At 40.7% G+C, this 12,514-nt stretch overlaps 1 long non-coding RNA gene across 1 annotated transcript; it reads left to right on the forward strand.

Moving 5' to 3' along the window:
- The first annotated feature begins 8,827 nt into the window (after window positions 1–8,827).
- LOC140134189 (uncharacterized) lies at window positions 8,828–11,804 on the forward strand. The gene is made up of 4 exons (XR_011856108.1): window positions 8,828–9,037; window positions 11,095–11,229; window positions 11,408–11,581; window positions 11,683–11,804. It is a non-coding gene; the product is annotated as an uncharacterized lncRNA (long non-coding RNA).
- Window positions 11,805–12,514: the final 710 nt, after the last annotated feature.

The raw sequence follows: 12,514 nt of genomic DNA on the forward strand, positions 1-12,514 counted from the left end.
TTCCTTACAAGACTAGTTAGCCACATAGGGTTTTTCTTGTTCCTTTTATGCTTTTTCCCATAAGGTATGTGTTTCTCACAGGACTTTTTCAGAATATATGAGAAAAAGTCCCATTTTTTGGGGGGGCTTTTGTCTTTGAGAACATTATCCCAGTCTATGCCTTATATAAATTACAAGGAAAAAGAGGGGAATTGCATCTAAATGGCTAAAGATGACCAGATAATAAATATTCATTTTATGGCATAACTACTATCTCCAACAATAACACACTTAACAAACATTTAAAAACACTTAAAAAAGCACAGTACATGTGTGCTTGTACCTAGGCATAACTGCTTGGGTTGTCTGCAGTTTCATGCTTTAGCTGCCTATCCCCCGGTTTGCCTATTGATGGTGTTGTCTAATGCTAGCTGTAGGTGATATGAGTGTGAATGATAGAGTATCTTGTCAGTTGTGAAGGTAAACTATCATTCACACTCATATCACCTACAGCTAGCATTAGACAACACCATCAATAGGCAAACTGGGGGATAGGCAGCTAAAGCATGAAACTGCAGACAACCCAAGCAGTTATGCCTAGGTACAAGCACACATGTACTGTGCTTTTTTAAGTGTTTTTAAATGTTTGTTAAGTGTGTTATTGTTGGAGATAATAAATATTCATTTTATGGCATAACTACTATCTGGTCATCTTTAGCCATTTAGATGCAATTCCCCTCTTTTTCCTTGTAATTTATATAGTACTGTTCAGGGAATTGTGGCTATATTAGTCTACAAGCTACGCACACCCAGTCTATGCCTTTAAGGTCTTCCCTTAGTTGCTGAAAATTTGCGCTCCTGAAGTTTAGAGTGTTGGTTGCCCCTTCACTAACGCTCTTAGTAAAGCGTAATACAAAATCAATGATATTATGATGACTATTCCCCAGGTTCCCCCCAACCTGTAGTTTTGATATCCTAACCAACAGACCTGATAGGGTAAGGTCCAGCAGTGCCCCCCTTCTTGTTGGCTCCAGGACTAGTGGCGACAGGTAATTGTCTTTTGTTGTTGACAAGAACCTGCTGCCTTTGAAGGACCTGCAGGTTTCTGCCCCCCAGTCGATATCTGGGTAATTGAAGTCCCCCATGATAAGTACTTCACCATGCTTTGAAGCCGCATCCATTTCACTTATCAGCATTTCCTCTGCTGCCTCCATTATATTTGGAGCCTTATAACAAACCCCTAGTAATATTTTATTATCCTCTTTTTAACATTGATAGAGTATACGGAATTATAGCGGTAAGGGAAGAAGAGTAGAATGCTATATTTATGATTGCACTATCACTGGATGAAATAGGGGGGTGAACACCCCTCTTTTATAACATGGATATAAATCGAATATGATATGTATGCACAAAGGAATATATGTATATTCCTTACTTTATTGTTGTTATTATAAAATTTCTGTGAGATTGCATTATTGCACTTTTTTGCACTTTGGTTTGCATGTTAAAGCACTTTAAGGACATTTTTGCACCTTATGGACATATAATGGATATTTGTGATATTTTAATAACTAACTTGCACTTAATTAATTACTTACTGCACTCTATGAAGATATACACTCACCGGCCACTTTATTAGGTACACCATGCTAGTAACGGGTTGGACCCCCTTTTGCCTTCAAAACTGCCTCAATTCTTCGTGGCATAGATTCAACAAGGTGCTGGAAGCATTCCTCAAGAGATTTTGGTCCATATTAACATGATGGCATCACACAGTTGCCGCAGATTTGTCGGCTGCACATCCATGATGCGAATCTCCCGTTCCACCACATCCCAAAGATGCTCTATTGGATTGAGGGAAAAACCAAAGAAATACATCGATCCAGCGCAGAATAGTGTAGAAAATCTTGAGATACTTTATTTGCTCCAATAAGAAACGAGAGTACACTTACATGCGATTTAGCACTGCGTCCACGATATGGGCTATGGATTTTCGCCTACGCGTTTCGAGTGCGTTATGCACTCTTACTCATGGCTATCGCAGGTCTGGAAAGGACAGGTAATATGCTATTCCGGAAGTGCGTCAGTGAAAACAGGGGAGTGAAACTTCACCTGCCCATTAGCGCACGCGTGTATGGGGCGTAATTAGTGTCCTTTCCAGGTGTGCGGCAGTGTTTTTTTTGATAAAAAGATACAGCTTTTTATTTGTTTATGTTAAAAGTACATGCAAAAATATGCAAACATACAAAAGATATTAAAAACACTTTGAATAAACCATAGACAAAGGAATAGTGCTATCCGGTCAGCTATTTGGCTTATTTTCTATAACTGTGTGTTTATAAAGAGCGGGTCGGATAGATAACCTTCATGTTTGTGAGAAAAATACAGGGGAAAAGCATGGGGAGTAACGGAGACAGTATGTGTCATCCCGATCTATAACCCAGATATACACAAATTTAGTATGAGAGAGGGGGGACGACACAGGTCGAGTAAACAGGTATGACGGAGCATGTGATTCGGAGGAGCAGAAAGGGTATAATGAAGGGATGTAGTGAATTTTGTTGTATGGAGGGTCGATTTGTAAGTAGTATATGGTGTGAATATTTGCCCTCATGTAAATATACGTCTGGCCTGTTGGTACGTGGATTTTAATAGTGGAACATGAACTCCTGTCTATAGTTCATGCCTCTTGGGAATCTCGTATCTAAATGCAGTATCCAATATGCCTCACGATCAAAGAGTAATTTATTGCGATCTCCCCCTCTAATGTTATACCGGATTTGTTCGATGCCATATGCTTGAAAACCTTTGCTATTCCCTCCGTGCTCGTCATTGAAGTGTCTCGAGGCACCTGAAATAGTTTTTTTGGAAATTAAGGTGCCTGGCTCTTTTTTCCCTATATCCCCTAGGTGTTCAAGAATGCGTTTTTTTAGTTTGCGGGTAGTGGCCCCTACGTATTTTCGGTCGCATATGGTACATTCGATAATATATACGACGAAATCGCTATTACAATTGATATAATTCTTGATGTCAAATTGTAGGGAATTAGATGAATTGGAGAATTTGTTTTTTGTTTTTACTACTGTGCATGTTTTGCACCTTTGTGCCCCGCAGTGAAAGAAACCTTTATGTGTCAACCAAGTGGTTTTGTTTCTATTGGTGGGTCTAAAACTGGGTGAGATCATGTTACCTATAGTAGGTGCCCTTTTGGCAACTATGTTGCAGCCATTCTTTAGGATTTCTGCTAATTTGTCATCCTGGTATAGGATTGGCAAGTGTTTGAGAATAAGGTGTTTGATTTCCTCGAATTGATTGCTATATTGTAATGATAAAAACACTTTCTTATTTTGTTTGTTTTTGGGATGTAATTTCTCCACTAATAGGCTCTCTCTCGTTTTGTTCTTAACTATTTCGGTGGCTCGATTTAATGTTCTCTGTGTATAACCCCTCTGTGATAATCTCTTTCTGATTTCTTTATTTTCTCTGTTGTAGTCATGCTGCGAGCTGCAATTTCTCTTTGCCCTCATCATCTCACCTATGGGTATTGATTTAATGGTATGTTTGGGATGTAGACTTCTAGCGTGTAAGATGGTATTCCCTGAGACCTTCTTTCTATGTGTATCTGTGCTCAGATGACCCTCTTTGGTATTTAAGTTAAGATCAAGAAATACCATGTGTTCCCTGTTCATAGAGAAAGTGAAGGCAAGATTGCATTCATTGTCATTAAGGAAACTGACAAAGTCCGGTATGGCAGACACATCGGCGCGCCATATAAATAGCAAATCGTCGATGTATCTGCCATACCAGACGATGGCATCAGTATACGGGTTACAATCCGAATAGAGATACTGCTCCTCCCACCATGCCATAGTGAGATTGGCTATGGAAGGGGAGAACTTGGCCCCCATAGATACCCCTTTGATCTGGAGGTAGTAAGTATCCCTATGGAGGAAAAAATTATGAGTCATCAAAAACCATAGTACCTCATTTATGTAATTTTTCAGGTCTGTGCTGTATGTGCTGTATTTGTTGAGATGATGGTTTAAGGCCATCATGGCTATCTCATGGAGTATTGAGGTGTATAGGGATACTGCATCGCAGCTCAACCATGTATACTCCGCAGACCATTGGATATTATTTAAAATTCTGAGGACATCGCCCGTATCCTTAAGGTATCCAGCGGTTCTAACCACTAGTGGCTGCAAAAGCGAATCCAACCACTCACAGAGGGGTTCATTAATGGACCCAATGCCCGATATTATCGGACGCATGGGGGGGGGGAAATTCCCCCTTATGGACTTTGGGCAATGTATACACAATGGGCATGACCGGGTTAGTAACCAACATGTGGTCCCTTTGTTTGGTATTGAGGATGCCTAAGTCAAAGCCCTCTTGAATGAGAGCTGCTATTTTTTTATAAAAAATTGCAGTCGGATTAGAGGGGAGGACACGATAAGTGGCACGGTCGGAGAGCATCAGCTCTGTTTGTTGGATGTATTCTTCAGTATTCATTACTACGACCGTGCCACCCTTGTCCGCCATCCTGATGGTTATTTCAGTGTCACATTTTAGATCATTAAGGGCACATTTCATTGCATAGCTCATATTATTATTATTACGGTTGTTACAATCTGACAATTTCTTGAGTTCTCTTTCCATTACTTCCTGGAATGAGTCCATGGATTTAGTCCTAGATTGTATAGGGTAAAATGTGGAATTTTTTATATAGTCCATGGGTGGTGGAGAGACATCAGAAACAGATTGGGTGGTATCGAGGCTTTGCAATGTAATGAGTGTTCTTTGATCTTCAAAGGTAAGGTCCTTATAAACGTTCGTTTGTTTTCCTTTAGTGGGTATGTCATTCGAGGTGATTTCTTGTTCCTCATTGTCAAAAAAATGTCTTTTGATTGTCAAATTTCTTATGAATTTATTGATGTCTTTTAGTGTGGAAAAAAGATCGAATTTGGTTGACGGTGAGAAATTAAGTCCCAAAGAGAGTACTGCGATTTGATCCGCCGTGAGAGTTTTGTTTGATAAATTCAATACATTAACCCCCTCTTGTTCGGTTGTAGCTGTTATTTGTTCATGGCTTTTTGTTTCTGTTGGCTCCTCAGGTTGCGTTCCACATCCCCTTCTTTTTTTCTTGTGCTTCCTCCCGCCTCGTCTCTGGCGTTTTTTGTTGGTTTGTTTGGTTTATTTTTTTGAAAGTAAGCAGCTTGAGAATGTTGGTTGACACTTGTTTCACTGTCTGACGGATTGGATGTTAGATCTGAGAACTCAGCTTCTGATGAGCTGAAACCAACTTTAGGTTTTTTCTTCGATACTCGTTTTTTATTTGTTTTTTTCAGTATGGATTTTGGGGTGTTCCAAGGTTGTTCTCTTCTACCCCACTCATAAACTTGATTTTGGTTATAATCGAAAAGATCTCTTTGGAATTTCACTTTTTTCGTTTCAGAGATGGTTTCTTCTATACTGTTCACCAGTTCTGCAATCCTTGTTTCTTCCGTTTCATATATTTTTTGCTCCATTTTGAGCTTTAGTTCTTGTTTGATGGTATTAATGTCTTTGTCTATTTCGACTAGTTTTTTGTTCTCTTCTGAGATGATGAGTTTCATTAGTTGGGATGAGCAGGTGGATAGAATATCATTCCATTCTGTCACAAAAGCGGGTGAATAGACATAAGTCGGTATCTTGCGTAGTCTTAGACCACGGGGGATCATATTTTTAGAAACATAGTTGTCCAGGGTGGTAGAATCCCACCAAATACGGCATTCTTGCACAGCAAGGCTTTCCCACTGTGTTACTTTGTTTTTTATTTCTGTATTTTCTGTATTTTGTATGTCTCCAAACACTGAGGCAACTCTTTCCTTTCTTTTTTCCTGAGTGGCAGATGCCATATTGTGTACAGGTGGAAAGAAGTTGTGGTGGTGGCGTGGACGCAGGCTATATGATGCGTTTTTGTGTCTCTATAATGTGCTAAGGAGCTTAAAACGTTTGGCACTTATGGGGAGCATATGTGGCTATTTCAAACAATGGGTCCGAACATTTTATGGTAAAAGCAAAGCGTTGTTATGAAAAAGCCAAAAAAAAAAACGCTCACCCAAGTAAGTCCTTGTAGTGCCGACTTCCACCTTTGCGACTCGGATCTCCACGTGACCAGCGTGTATGTTCAGGGAAAAACCAAAGAAATACATCGATCCAGCGCAGAATAGTGTAGAAAATCTTTCCAGACCTGCGATAGCCATGAGTAAGAGTGCATAACGCACTCGAAACGCGTAGGCGAAAATCCATAGCCCATATCGTGGACGCAGTACTAAATCGCATGTAAGTGTACTCTCGTTTCTTATTGGAGCAAATAAAGTATCTCAAGATTTTCTACACTATTCTGCGCTGGATCGATGTATTTCTTTGGTTTTTCCCTGAACATACACGCTGGTCACGTGGAGATCCGAGTCGCAAAGGTGGAAGTCGGCACTACAAGGACTTACTTGGGTGAGCGTTTTTTTTTTTTGGCTTTTTCATAACAACGCTTTGCTTCTATTGGATTGAGATCTGGTGACTGTGGAAGCAATTTGAGTACAGTGAACTCATTGTCATGTTCAAGAAACCAGTCTGAGATGATTCCAGCTTTATGACAAGGTGCATTATCCTGCTGAAAGTAGCCATCAGATGTTGGGTACATTGTGGTCATAAAGGGATGGACATGGTCAGCAACAATACTCAGGTAGGCTGTGGCGTTGCAACGATGCTCAATTGGTACCAAGGGGCCCAAAGAGTGCCAAGAAAATATTCCCCACACCATGACACCACCACTACCAGCCTGAACCGTGCTTTCATGTTGTTGACGCCAAATTCTGACCCTACCATCCGAATGTCGCAGCAGAAATCGAGACTCTGGCAACGTTTTTCCAATCTTCTACTGTCCAATTTCGATGAGCTTGTGCAAATTGTAGCCTCAGTTTCCTGTTCTTAGCTGAAAGGAGTGGCACCCGGTGTGGTCTTCTGCTGCTGTAGCCCATCTGCCTCAAGGTTCGACGTACTGTGCGTTCAGAGATGCTCTTCTGCCTACCTTGGTTGTAACGGGTGGCGATTTGAGTCACTGTTGCCTTTCTATCAGCTCGAACCAGTTTGCCCATTCTCCTCTGACCTCTGGCATCAACAAGGCATTTCCACCCACAGAACTGCCGCTCACTGGATGTTTTTTCTTTTTCGGACCATTCTCTGTAAACCCTAGAGATGGTTGTGCGTGAAAATCCCAGTAGATCAGCAGTTTCTGAAATACTCAGACCAGCCCTTCTGGCACCAACAACCATGCCACGTTTAAAGGCACTCAAATCACCTTTCTTCCCCATACTGATGCTCGGTTTGAACTGCAGGAGATTGTCTTGACCATGTCTACATGCCTAAATGCACTGAGTTGCCGCCATGTGATTGGCTGATTAGAAATTAAGTGTTAACGAGCAGTTGGACAGGTGTACCTAATAAAGTGGCCGGTGAGTGTATATCAAATTGTTACATAGGAACTGCATCACAACGTTTAAAAAAAAAACAAAGTAATTGTGATATTACTTTGGGTTATCTATACTTTCTAGCTTGATGCACACATTTAATATAGTAACTCCCCTCTCCCTGGATTTCTTGTTATTTCCTCCTTCCTTCTTCTTTCCGTAGCTTTCCGAATGAATTGACGCATGCGCAGTAGATGTCTTCATCCGTCAGGCATCTCCCTGCTGCGTTTTTGGGCGCACAGCACATGTCCGATATCGCTGATATGCGCTATTACTGTTCATCCGGTTATGTGAGCATATAAGTTCCGTCTCCCCGCCGTGTGTTTTGTGCCTCCTGAGGAAGCGAGGGTGAAAAGCGCGTTGGGGTGTCTGAGAGCTTTCCCTGTCACATCACATAATGGGTAAGACACTGACTGGTCTTTTACTTTTTACTCCACCAATTGTATATACCCTAATCAGTAGTGCATTCCAGCCTAGGATTCATGCACATTGGAGATTTTTAGAGGCATAACCTTTGCTATTTGTTACCTCCTTTGGTGGATATACCCTATTGTGTAATACAGGAGTTTAGCCAACTCGGACCAGTAATATTGGATTTCTTCCATTAACATCCATTGTAATTGATTTGTTTTAATATTATAATTAAATAAATTTTCTGCGTAATTTTATATTGAGAACTGAGTGGCTCATTTTTTCTTGTGGTATTTATTATGTCTATGATTTTTACTGTTTATTCACTTTTATATGTGATCTAGGGAAAGGAGAGGAAACTTTTACTTTTTTTTGCAGTTTTTTCATGTTTTTTAAAAAATTTTTTTTTTACCATTATTTCAGATCCTCCAGGGTAATTTAAACCTGCAGGGTCCGATTGCTAATACTATATACTGCAATACTACTATATTGCTGTATATAGCTATTTTACTATGATTTCTAATAGCCTGCCATCTGCTGGCTATTAGAGATCATTGCACATGGCAAGCCTGCGAGTCTCAATGACACTGTATGCTGCCATGACAACTGATCGCCGTTAACAGGGGAAATAAAAGCAAAGATAAAAACCACTGAAACAACTTTCCATTAAAGGGGTATTCCAGGAATCAGCATAATTACAAATGGGTCCTTAAAATATAAGCTTATATGCAATTAGTTGTTATTTAAAATTTTGCTCCTGTTAGCAGAAAAATGCTTATGACGTACACTGTAATGAAGATTAAAATGCCTTTAATCGGTCCGTTAATTTCCTCCTCGTGGTCTGTTGCAGAGCATACACAGGACAGAAGATGGCCGCTGGTCACATGTCCACATCACATGTTTTGCACCTGCCTGGGCAGGTCATGTGATCACCACTGCGTTTGGCTGTAGTTGGTTGGTTGCAGTGTATCCAGTATGGCCAGTGTTTTGGTGATGGCAGTTACACATCATTACTATGGTAACAGAGCAAGAAAACCTGTTAGATCATCACTGGGAGCAGAGCATAAGAGGGAGGAGGAGTTACTGAGAACTAGAGGATCTTGGGTTTCTTATTGTTTTCAGTGGCAGCCATCTTGGTGATAACTTTAGAGAGGCCATACAATTTTGTGAATCATAAAATCAAACTATTTAAGCTCCATTTTATGACTAAGGGCATTAAGTTTTGTTACATTCATTTATTTATAGCATCATGGGTTTTTTGTATCAGACGTTCATATTCCCGGAATACCCCTTTAATATTATAGTTGGAGTACTCTCTTGAAAATGATCTTATTGCCAACTATGCTTTACATACTTTCTGCCTCTCCTATGTATGTCCCTTTAAAAATATTTAAAATAATTGAAAGCCTTTTCTGAAGTTTAGTATGGAGGGAAATGCAGCCTAGACTTAAATTAGATGTATTGAAGCTCCCTTAGATATGAAATAGTATTTTATGTCAGCGCAGATTCATTTTATACTGAGAAGGGACAGCCTACCACTAAGTCAGGAGCTTAAAAAATATAGGGTGATAATTACATAAATTCTAATATCCTTGAGATTTTAGAATGTGGAGTATTAAAGAATAGGTGGGAAATACAAGGATGGTACATCTTGCATATGTATTACGAGATATAAATGTACATTAAAAACTGGGAAAATGTATTATTTACTTGCGTTTATTCCAATCTAGGGAAACTTAAGTTTACAATTATAGGATAATATTAACTCTAGACTGTGGATAGATAGATCAGTGATATATGTTTCTCAATTGTTTAATGATGGAGTAAAAAAATCCAGTTAACTAAAAAATGTAATTTAAAATATTATAGCTGTATTCAGCCAAATCATGCTATAACAAGTTTAACCCCTTTCCGACATTGGATGTGGTACTACGTCACAGGCGGCAAGGACTTGCCGCATTGTGATGTACTACTACGTCCCGCTTCTGGCATCAGCTACCGAACGGTGCCGCTGCCAGAAGCTGCATATTCTAGCCTACACCCACCGCTAACAGATTTCTCTCAGCATGCTCAGTGTGTTACATCACACAGTGTAATACATTCAGTGTTACATAGCACATCTGTATTAGGCTACATTCACATGAATGTATGAAAACGTCCGTATCCGTGCCGTACCGTTTTTTTTATGGGCTACATATGGCCACATTCATTTCAATGGACAATACATCCAATTTATATTGCCGTTGTTAACCCCGTACCATACCGTATCCTGGCCATAGAAAAATATAGAGCATGTCCTATTTTCACCCGTATTTCAGTGCCGTATGGGCTATAGAAGTCTATGGGGACGTATGGGGTGGTTGTGCACCGTATGCTGCCTTATATACGTGCCGTATCCAAGGTGACTAGAACCAGGGGCAGGGTGACCAGAAGCAGTAGGAGGACCTTCTTGTCTTGCTGTCTGGATTATCAGTCTGGTCAAGAGAGCGATATCTTCAGGATGTATTTTCTATCCATGGAACGCCTTATTGCTCTTATCCAAGCCAATCCCATATTATGGGATAAGCGACATGATGGGCTTTCGGACCGCGGTCGAAAATATTGCTCGTGGGAAGAGATCACTTCCCAAACAGCAAAAGCTGTGAAGCAGAAGCAGGCTCTTGGTGGGTTTGATTTGCTTGTATTCCCATGATGTTCCCTAATGCACGTCACCCTGCAGCATTGTGCATTATACATGCCACTCCTACAACATTGTGCATGCCACCCCTGCAGCATTGTGCATTATGCATGCCACCCCTCCAGAATTCTGCATTATGAATGCCACCCCTACAGCATTGTGCATTATGAATGCCACCCCTACAGCATTGTGCATTATGAATGCCACCCCTACAGCATTGTGCATTATGAATGCCACTCCTACAGCATTGTGCATTATGAATGCCACTCCTACAGCATTGTGCATTATGAATGCCACTCCTACAGCATTGTGCATTATGAATGCCACTCCTACAGCATTGTGCATTATGAATGCCACTCCTACAGCATTGTGCATTATGAATGCCACTCCTACAGCATTGTGCATTATGAATGCCACTCCTACAGCATTGTGCATGCCACCCTTGCAGCATTATGCATGTCACCCCTGCTGCGTTGTGCATTCTACATCTGAACCCCTTTTGTTTTTTTCATGCAGTTAAAAAGGTATCCAAGCGTTGGGTCTCTGCAAAAGACCAGTAAAATGGAAAAGAGCGTGAAGGAGAAAAGTGGTAGTGGGAAGCTGTCCAAAAGGCCGTACCTGCACACAAATTTCCTTCGTTTTTTGGACACGGTGATGAGCAAGTATTTATTAATCTTGCTACATGTTAAACATGTCCTTTAGGTCTAGAGGTGTTTTCTGTTAAACATGCAGAATGCTATCCCTCTTCTGGCAACATTCATTCTGCGTGGTGGACAGGAATCCATTGAATATGAACGTCAATTGCTAATTTAAATATTTTTTCCCACAGAATGTCTGATAAGTTAACCGATCCTGAAGTCGCTGAAGCTGTGTCTTCACCTCAGGAACAACATGAGCAGAAAGGTGAAGAATCTGAAGCTGATTTGCCTGCCGAAGCTTCTTCCTTGGTAGGCACCGCAGGCCTCAACAAATTCCAAGCATTGAAAATGCTACTTTAGATGAGGTACAACAGCTCAGACAATGGCTCGAGGTGCAATTTTTACAGTTCTCCAAATTTTCCAGAAAGGTCCCACCAGCCAAAAAAAACTGTTTTGTGTCTTTCAGGGTAAAAATTGGGAGCGTACAGGCCAAATTCCTCCCAGCCCTCCTCCTCCTCCAGCTCCACCTGGGACATAGGCAGGCTTCCTATTCAAAGGAATTTTACAAATTGTTAACATTTATTTTTGTGTATACAGTTATATTTATAAAATTTTTCTTTACCAAAAATTTGTTTACCGTGTTCTTTATTTTACATTATATACATTAAAGGAAACTTACCACCACGGATCTACCTATAAGGGTAGATCAGGTAGTAGGTGCATCTGTTGGATGTGAGGGCTAATCCTCATGTCTCCGCAATCTTTTTATAACCTTTATTTCCCCAATATGCTAATTTTCTAAAGAGGCTATAGCAGCGTGGAGTAGCCGGGGCTGAAGATACATGGTGCGGCTACTCCACGCCCTAATAGACTCTTTGATCCTAACTACCAGATATCTACGGCACGCAGCTATGAAAAGCTGCGAAGCATGCAATTTTTTTGGTAACAAAACATTTGATAACAATAATATACAAAAAAATAAAATACAAATCATAAAAGTCCCTTGCATAGGATGCCTGGTTGTGTCCCTCATAAGGGTGGAATCTGCCAGGTGGAGGAGGAGGGCTGGGTGGGATTTGGCCTGCAGCCTGCTCCCGATTTTTGTCCAGTAGGACACCTATCATGTTTTTTTGGCTGGTGGTGCCATTCTGAAAAATTTGCAACAGTGCGAACATTGCAGCCTTACAACTTACAGCCTTTGATAGTCCGGGTACCAATGCCCGCATGTATGCGTCCTCAGGAGTGTCCTCTCTACATTGAGCCACATTAACGATGCTTCTTGCGGCATGTAGCGTCTA

Source organism: Engystomops pustulosus, chromosome 5 (assembly GCF_040894005.1).
Source record: "Engystomops pustulosus chromosome 5, aEngPut4.maternal, whole genome shotgun sequence".
Classification (NCBI taxonomy): Eukaryota; Metazoa; Chordata; class Amphibia; order Anura; family Leptodactylidae; genus Engystomops; species Engystomops pustulosus.